This window comes from Agrilus planipennis, unplaced genomic scaffold, assembly GCF_000699045.2.
Source record: "Agrilus planipennis isolate EAB-ADULT unplaced genomic scaffold, Apla_2.0 scaffold214, whole genome shotgun sequence".
NCBI lineage: Eukaryota > Metazoa > Arthropoda > Insecta > Coleoptera > Buprestidae > Agrilus > Agrilus planipennis.
In genome coordinates, this window is record NW_020438974.1 from 321,554 (window position 1) to 330,770 (window position 9,217).

General features: G+C 34.2%; 1 protein-coding gene across 3 annotated transcripts in view; it reads left to right on the forward strand.

The window, feature by feature from the left end:
- LOC108739150 overlaps nt 1-9,217 on the forward strand; it is a 157,890-nt gene that overhangs the window by 91,649 nt on the left and 57,024 nt on the right. Inside the window, exon 1 of one of the 3 annotated variants that reach the window (XM_018472895.2) lies at nt 3,812-4,204. The exons of the other annotated variants lie outside the window; for them this stretch is intronic. The gene's annotated coding sequence lies outside the window, so the exon portion shown is untranslated. Of the gene's footprint in view, nt 1-3,811; nt 4,205-9,217 lie in introns of those variants that run through there. 3 annotated transcript variants of the gene reach the window in all.

Below are 9,217 nucleotides of genomic sequence, written 5' to 3' on the forward strand. Positions count from 1 at the left end.
TTTCAGAGATCCCAATCTTTCTACGAGAGACTCGAGTCTCTCAATTTTTCAGTTTTATTCATTCAGTCTCTCTGTGAGAGACTCGAATCTCTGAATTAACAATTTTATCGTTCGAGTCTCTCATACAGAGACTGAGAGATCCATAAAAGCACCTAGGCAACAACTGAGAGACTGTGAGATACGCTTTCAGAGACGCTGAAAGACTGAGAGACTGGAGAGAGACTGAAAATTTTTGTCTAGGAGTATATATACATGAGGAATTCTTTACACTATATTTGCTAAACAATGTGTCCTTTTTATCGAAAAAAAGGCATTTTTGTTGGTTAAGCGCAAAGGAAACATCTACTTAGCATGAAAATTTTACGTTGAATTCAGATGCGAATGTGGCAGTACCCATTTTTATTAAAAAAAAAAATAGAAGAAGTACTGTTGTTAATCCATGTAAGATCTAAAAGTATCACAAAGGTAAATACCCATGAAATTACATCACTGTTGAGTGCAGTTTGCGAATATGAAGCGAAACACACAATTAAGGAATTAGACGAAAACGATCGGTTGTTGTTACAATTATAGTATACAATTCAAGGACTTAGATGCAATAACGTTGTGCTTGAACACGTGGGAGTTTATAAAGATTTATACATGGTAATTTATCAACTCAACTGATACAAAGACCTAAAGTAAAGTCCAGATGGCTAAATATTGATGAAGAAATCGTGTGGGTTTCTACCTTTTTTTTTAAGGTCAATAACTACGTGCTTCTCAATTATTATTACTAACTCTGTTTCCTTGTAAGTATCTATTGCAATTCTATTATTACGCCGTCGTTTGTTCTCTTTTATTACGAAATAGCGATTTGGTGTAAGCGGGAGTTACTTTTCAGTACAACGGCAATAATAATAATAATAATCATAGATAATAATGAGCATTATTACGGGATTTCCAATTAGTTAGGACACTCAATATCAGTTTTCCACTAGCTAGATGAGACCGCGTGAAGTAGTTTTCGACAATGGCGTAACTGTCGATTATAGGAATCCTCTGAGGCTTGTGAACTTCGAATGTTGGAAAAGCAGTTTTGTTGATCTAGAAAAATATATAAATGTTCAACATTGTTATTTCAGAGTCAATCTATTGAATCGAACTTTTGATATCATGCCTACTGTCTTACATAATACGGTACCAGATTGAGAAATAGGTATGATTTTTTTCTGCTTTTTTTTTAGAAATGCATCTGACAATAAAATTTTCCCTGGGGGCCAGTGTTTTGATATGAACATGATGTTTCAAGTAAAATTTTAGGCCAAATTTTCCAATAAGGATTTTTAAATTTTTATTTTGACAAGAAATTACACCTCGATTAATAATTTTTTTGAAATTGTCGCAATTTATTGCCTGTTTCTAAGTATTGCAAAAGCAGTAAGGTTTTTCTCAAAATTGATCATTGACAAGATAAATTATGCTCTCTAGTCATAATTACGATTGATATCTAAAGACGTTTCCAAAAGGATTCATATTCAGAATATACAGGCAGCATTCGCGGAACAAAAACTACAAAGAAAAATTTATAAGAAGTTGAGAATAAATTTTTTTCTATCTTCTAAAAACATTGTATTTCCTAGGGCCATTCTTCCTTCCGTACACAGGTTTTTTGAACGTAGTTACGCTACTGGTTTTCACACACCAACAGGAAAGTTTTATTTATAAAGTACTATATTCTTAAATCCACGCAAAAATCACATACTTTTACTTTAAAAACACTGTTCCTTTTTTAATTATACTACTTCTTTAGGTGCGTTGTAAGCAAATTATGGCAAGGGGCGGAACTTGGCGCGCGCAAAGGGCAACGTAAACGGCAAGGGCAACTGATGTAGCGCACACAGTGCGCAATTGCCAACGAGAACTATCAGCGGCAATTAAATGCATAACTCTCATTATGTATATACCGACTAAATAATTATGTAGGTACATAAACAGAAGTAGATCTTCTAACACGTGTCCAGAAGTACGTATACATTAAAAGCAATTAAAATTAAAATTTGATGCGAAACTGGCCACTATCAATTAGGAAGAAACAGGATATCAGGAAACAGGACAACAAAATAGCCGTTTTATTACCCTTTTTGTTGTCCTGATTGTCTGATTCCTAATACAATAGAACCACTATAACATAGATCAAAGGAAACGTAAAATAATTTGACTTGTTGAGGTTTTTACTTACTAAGGGTTTAAGTTTAAGCTATAAAATTACGGATTTCCAGTGACTTAGCAAACTCTTCAGTATTTTCCTTTAGTATAGGTCCACTAACACTGATGGTTTTATTTCTACACCGTCTAAACAATGTAAACAACAAGCATTTTTTTAAATTAAGAAATTCAGCAATTCTTCGTCTTTTACATAGAAGACTTACTCCCGATTCAAACCACTTTTCACTACTTACTGAGGTGCGATGCCCAAATTATTCGTTTAAGGGTTTTTATTTTAAGTAGTAGAGGTTTTGGATTCCGAGTGGAAGGGAACACAAAATTTTATGAATTTATAGAGGTTATTACGTTATCAAGGTTCTACTGTATATAAAGTAAATGCTTAAGTTTTAAGAAACATTTTAAAAAACCCACATTGGTGAACATACAAAATTAATTCTAAAAAATAAATGCACAGGAATCTCAGAGAATTGCATCACAAATAAAAATTCCTTAATGTTAAGTTGATGTAAAACTCATCGTCATTTGAAGTCAAACCTATAACGTTTAAACGGGAAATGTAGGCGATTGGACTCTCTTTGAAACAATAAATTGTTAACGTTTATAAGTTTATAAAATATATCTATTAAAAGCATACGAAGTGTTTTTATTTAACTAATAAAGTTAAATGTTTCATTCATCAATCAAAGGAAAAGAGAAATCCCTCGCGAAGAATGTACCGAAACTGCTCTAATCGTAAAAGCAGTTTAACTGGTAATTGACAAACAAAGTAGTACTAAAGCCAACCCAACATAATAAAAGCCTAATTAAAAGTCATGTCCAAATAAAATAAACACAAAAATCTTCTTAAAACCACAGTTTACCCGTAAAAAAACAAATATTGTATCTCACTTTTTAATTTTTGCTTTTTTATAGGTTTTCTTCCACTTAACCAATGTTTACCTGTTAAAGACTCCCTTTAGAACAGTTCGGCGCATTCCTTACCAATTATTTAAACATTAAAGAAATGGATTAGTAATGGTAATAAGTTGGCGCGGAATCGAATTGAAGGATGTAAAACCATTGTAATGCGGAATGAATGCATTTACATTAACTTAATTACTTATCCTTGGTGCAAGTCTGCCTCTTATTACGAGCAAGGAATGAAAATTAATGCATTTTTACAACAGTCACTAAACGGGTTTCATTTTCTTCCAAAGATTTATCTTTTGAGTGAGTTCAGTGGATTCAATTGGCATAGGACGCCTACATGTTCAAAAGTGTGACTCACGATGAGTACATGGCCAAAGTGGTATTACTGTCAATGCGTGCGTAAGTATTTGGTTTGTATGTATTATGTACATATTTGCTCATCGAAAGAAGGTTTCAATGACGGAAGATTCACTTAGGTTTTCTAACGGATCTTCAATAAAATACAAGTTATTTCCGAGCTCTCTAGCGGTAAGTAACAGTGAACCACAATTTGATACGAACAATAAGCTTCGCTACTTGACCGTGGCGATTTTCTGGCATCTAATCGTAAAAGAGACGACTTTATACGTCGGCGCAGTTCAAAAATCCCCGTTGTAAAGTTACTTTCGGTTGAACTAAAACCATGTTGTACAGGTTCAACACAGTGACTGTTCGAGTTTGTGTGTCGTCAGACGCAGTCGCGTAGCTCCGTTTGGTTGTTCGGAAAGAAATGAAAGCTGTCGTCCTCACCGTTGCGTTCGGATAATAAGTGGTTTGCCGATTGCCGTTGTTTCTAGTACTACTACTTGCTTTACTATACGGCTATAATTGAAACAGTGACGTCTAGTCCGTTTAGTGGTCTGGTTGTTCAGGAGAAGGTAAAGGTGGTGTGTCTTAATTATTTCGGGCGCTCGTGGAATTTTATAAAGTTGCTTTAATAAATACCTAAGTGGAATAAGTGGGTTTACATAACTGATTGACTCTTCGCTAAGACGTGCTTTTTGGATACTTGACAATAATACTGTACAGTATGACCTTATAAACTTAGGTAAGTTTTTGAGTTGCTCAATCGGTTCCTTTTATTTAGACAAAGGAATTTGAACTGTCTGTTACATGACTAATTATTGTCATCCCGTGTTAAAATGCTTGTTCTTAGTCCATTAGACGTCAGCAATTTTGTTTGACGCGTAACCTGATGTTTTCGTAGTAATTAATAACCCAACGAACAACAAACAACTTTATTAGCTCTTAGAAAGTCGCATTCTTTTTTTAGCGAAATTAAAATGCGCTACTTGCATTTTGATGCATTTTATCTCTAAAATGGTCGTAATGGTTTTGTTAACGATCCGTGACGAATATAATGCACTTTTTGTGCTAACAAGTTTCTTTTAATGAAATGTATACAGCAATAATTAAAATTTACGCGCTTCGTTACGGTCTTACATGATCCCTTTACATAAATGTAACCAATTTAACAAACAATATAAATGTTGAAAAGTGAAATAATGTGACAAGGCTTTCTGTACTTGTTGAAGTAGCACAAACAAAAGTCACTGCCTGTAGTGGTGTTGACATTGACGTAGATTACGGGGATTACACGACTATGCGGCCTATTTACATATATTTACAAATTGATTCGTATTTGAATTCTTATTGTGCACCTACATAAATAATTCTGCTTAAGCGTTATGTACCTACATGATACCGATAGGGTACCATGTATCTTCATCTTTTGTTCTTGTTTGTGTAAACTTTGATGTTGAACAGAATTATTGTAGATGCAAACTAAAACGAGACAATAAGACGATTGAACTTTCAATGCGGTTTCTTTTGTGCGATAGGTAGTTGGTAGGTATAGATTTATCGAATGGTTCATACAGTTGGGACGTTTAAAATTGGCATAGTCTGCAATAAAAGTGTCACATTTATTTTCTTCTTTTAACTTACTAATTAGACTAGAGCGGTTGTTGACAGAACGACTACTTTTACTCACGACAGACGTTATAGGGAATATCGTAAACATAGAAAAGAGATGTCAGATAGGAGTTGCAGCGGACACTAATAAAGAAAAAGGAATAACATCACACCAATTGATGTGTATGAGCATAAGCTTTGGACTTTCAAGGATATTTAACATTCTCAGGAATTTAGGAATGCAAAGACAATTGTTTAAGGATATAATTCCAACCGGGCAGTAATAAAGCCGACCCTGATCTTTTACGTATCTAAGCAACCTCTAACCGCTGCACCGTTTACTATTATTCGGTTATCTCTTCACTATCTGTACTCCTCATGAAGCATATCCTAACTTAACAAGGGCGTGTCCAAAACGTAGCAAATAACTACAGTCTCCAGTGGGAATGAGAAAGGTGATACGTCCATTCTTACAGATTATTTATTGCGGACTTTGCCAATTTTGATCGTACTAACTGTAGCCATGCAGGATAGAAAGAAGTTCAGCTGTGTCTGAAGAATAAAATAGGGCATAAAGTTCCGTCACAGCTGAGTAGCAACCTCTCGGTCACGTTGATGCTGGTTGATTGATGATAAATATTACAATTTATTTTCCCATTTTGTACATGTTTTCTTGAAGCGTTAAAAATTTAGAAAGCTCCTCTTTCATCTCGAATAGATTAAATAACGAATGTTCGCGGAAATTTTGCCTGATACCTTAGCTACCTGGTCACTCATTCGTATTTTGTTTTTTCTCCATCAACAAATGCAGATACAGTGGTAACGTAGGTGTTATAGCGTAATGTAGCTTTCAATTATGCGGAATTGATATTTTGAAAAATTACCTGCTTATGCATCTAAAGACGTACATTCCTATGTAATTAAGGTGATTTCTCTTTAAAATGAGCCAAACCCATCGAAATAAGAAGTTCCTACCTACATGTCGCTACTGGATCAACTTTTGCACATGTGCAGCTACGTGAATATTCATGTCTTCCTAAAACTATCTAGGGTACGTACCTACGTCTAATTATTCGGGAAGCTTTATGAAACGTTATTAATAAACAAAGTGAAACATTTAATATAAATATGGAGCATATGAAATATAAAGAAAATTGAGTGGTGAATTCGATATATATGAAAGTTTAATTAGGGTACTGTTGGAGATGGAAGGGGATTCTAGTTTTGCGTTACGTAACGACATTAGAATTAAATTACCGTTGTAAATTAAAATACCTTAATTTAAGCGTAAAACTGTTATGAAGCATGCGTTACGAAACAAAAACTGATTAATTTTACGTTTCGTTATTTATGGACTGCCCCTATCAGCATAAAAATTTATTCTTTAAAATTGATAATGCGATCCACTTGTATGTATGTGTATATATGCACTTATATGTGTTTAGCTTTTAATAGACTCTTTGTGTGAGTAAATCAACAAATGATGATGATTAAAACGCGACAACCTGCCGTGGAAATTCATTGTTATTTCAAGCGACACCAAAAACGAGAGAATGAGAGATAGAGAAAAAGTGAAAGAGAAGGAAAGGTATTGTAAAATGATATTGACTGTTTGACGTCCTTGTCCTTGTTATGCGCAATACTTACAAGAAAAGTGTTTATCTAGAGTTTAGTAGCCAAGAGCAGTAGATAAAGTTTAAACTAAATAAAAACTTAATAAATTTGTTTTACACCCAAGGAGTTATTTTTCATTGCTGGACGGAGAGAGTTATCTTTTCGATACTTTATGAGGATATTTTCAAATTGACTAGCACAATGTCAAATAGTACGAAATATTTTATAATACTTGATTCAACAAGTGGGTGTATCTATTTTATTAAATAATTTTTCACCACTTTAGTATTATAATCTTTTATTTAATTATTCCAACAGCGGATTTACAGTTGGCCTAATTTTTAACATAATTAACGCTGTTATAATTTCTATGCCACAGCCTCCGCCTTTTTTTTTGCTCTCATTCTCATTTAAACCTTTATCCCCGGTGATTCCCAGTAGTTTTCCTAACCAATCAAATTCCAACTTTCTTTCAGCCGCTAAATCTCGCACAACAATTAAATTCAAATATCCATAAGTAATCATTAGTCAAGTTTCATCAGGTCGCATACACAAATTCTTACACAATTATTGTTTCTTTTGTCTTCTTATCTTTCCCTTTCTATAAACAGAAGGAAACACCACTGTCCCAATGACCGTGTCCGCCGCCACTGACCTGTAAATTAATAGATCAAAAGGCGAATAACTTTGTTATTTACAATTAGTGATTTGTTGATCCTATATTAATCGTGATGATTGAAGAGATAATGAAAGTGTGGAATGGGGTCTCTGCTTGAACACTGAAGAATTATTAACTGGAATGAGGAAGTCGGAAATACACTAAACTAAGAGGCAAGGGTCAAGTGGCATTAGGGTAGGGTCTTTTTTGGCCATAAGCGTTATTTAGGACAACTACTAATTAGCAATAGATGTATACACCGTATGTATGGTGGAATTATATTCTGTCTGAATTATTGGCTAGCAGCTACTTTTCGAGTTATTTTGACTAATGAAACTGGAAATCACAATTGGGAACACGGTTAGTTAAAAAGACTAGAAACAGAACTTTGAGAAGTACTGATACCATCTTTAATTATCGTTAACAGGTGTTTACAATGAAAATTAGTACCAACTGTTAAAATAGAAAGTCAAAAGCTATTTAAGCACAGTAATGGTAAGACGTTGGTAAACGGATCGAATATATCTTTTCAACTACCCACATAGAAAATTGTTAGGGAAATGGGAAGATTAGCTCAGGATAGAAAAGGGTAGAGGTGCGTGTCTTAGTACTGTCGACCTTATGATGATGATGATATCAAAAATGGAAATCCTTAACTAACCGAACTCTCCAAAGTATTTGAACAAAAAGTAACGCCTCAAAGGCTTTTAATTGCGTTAATTGAACTTATAGTACCTTATTATATATACACGAAAAGACAACTGAAGGTATTTACTATTATTTAATAGAATATCGCTATATGTTCGGCTCAAAACTCACCACTAGTGCATATATGTATAGTCTAGATGTTTGAATAGAGAAATGTGTTGTCGAGTTTGGAGCCGAAACGAATGTTTAAGTGATGTCGATTGAAAAATGCAGCGTACATTGGCTAACTGTAATAGTTCACAAAAACGAGGAATAAAAAGCGTAGGAACCAATTTCACTGCTGCCAATCTCTTATTACTTTACTGACAATGTAACAGCGAAGGTTACGAAACCAATTCGACGAGAAACTAGCGGCCTTGCCGCCGGCAACATCGGTCAGTCGGTCCTTCTGTTTTGTTGTTACCAAGTGCACCGGTTGTTAAAAGCACCAAACGGTAAACCAACTATACGTATAGTGGTTGAGGAGGCCATTTGTTCTGACGAAAGAATGCTTGGATACCTACGGAATTTCAGCCAGTTCGGTTGTGTGTTACGTGACCTCCCCAAACCACATCCAAAAGTAAGACTCGAAATATTGTAATACAGAAATTCACGACGCTGTATTTGTTTTATCATTTATTATCTATGTCGTTTTTTTGTTTGTTTTATTATACCTAATGCAAAACCACTTGTTGCTTGTTACAATTAATTTGTATATGTAGACATGGAGTAGGTTTTTCATTAACCTCGTAACGAGTACGCACCGTTAATAAAATTAATGACGCAGTGGTTTACACAATAATTACAAACACCTACAATATTACATCAGTTATTCAAAAATTTTAAAGTCAGCGTATCTATCTTAAGTGTACAAGTTCGTGCACCCTATGAGCTTGGAACTGTTAATACTATTGCTTGAAGTGGTCAAAATTCACTTTTGTGAATTACTTGTTTAACAACTTTGTGTCAAGAATTGTTTGAAAAAAAGGTTACAAGAGCCTATAATTTAAAACCGTTTGGCTACCCAACGATAGCTAGAGAGCAAGAGTTGGACTTTGACCTGTGCTACAGCACTCACAATTTCTTTTATATATAATATTTCAATTAAATTATAATGAATAAAATAATATCAAAACACACAATCGCAACGGAACAAATTAAATTTTGAGTCACTCCTAATAATTTTGA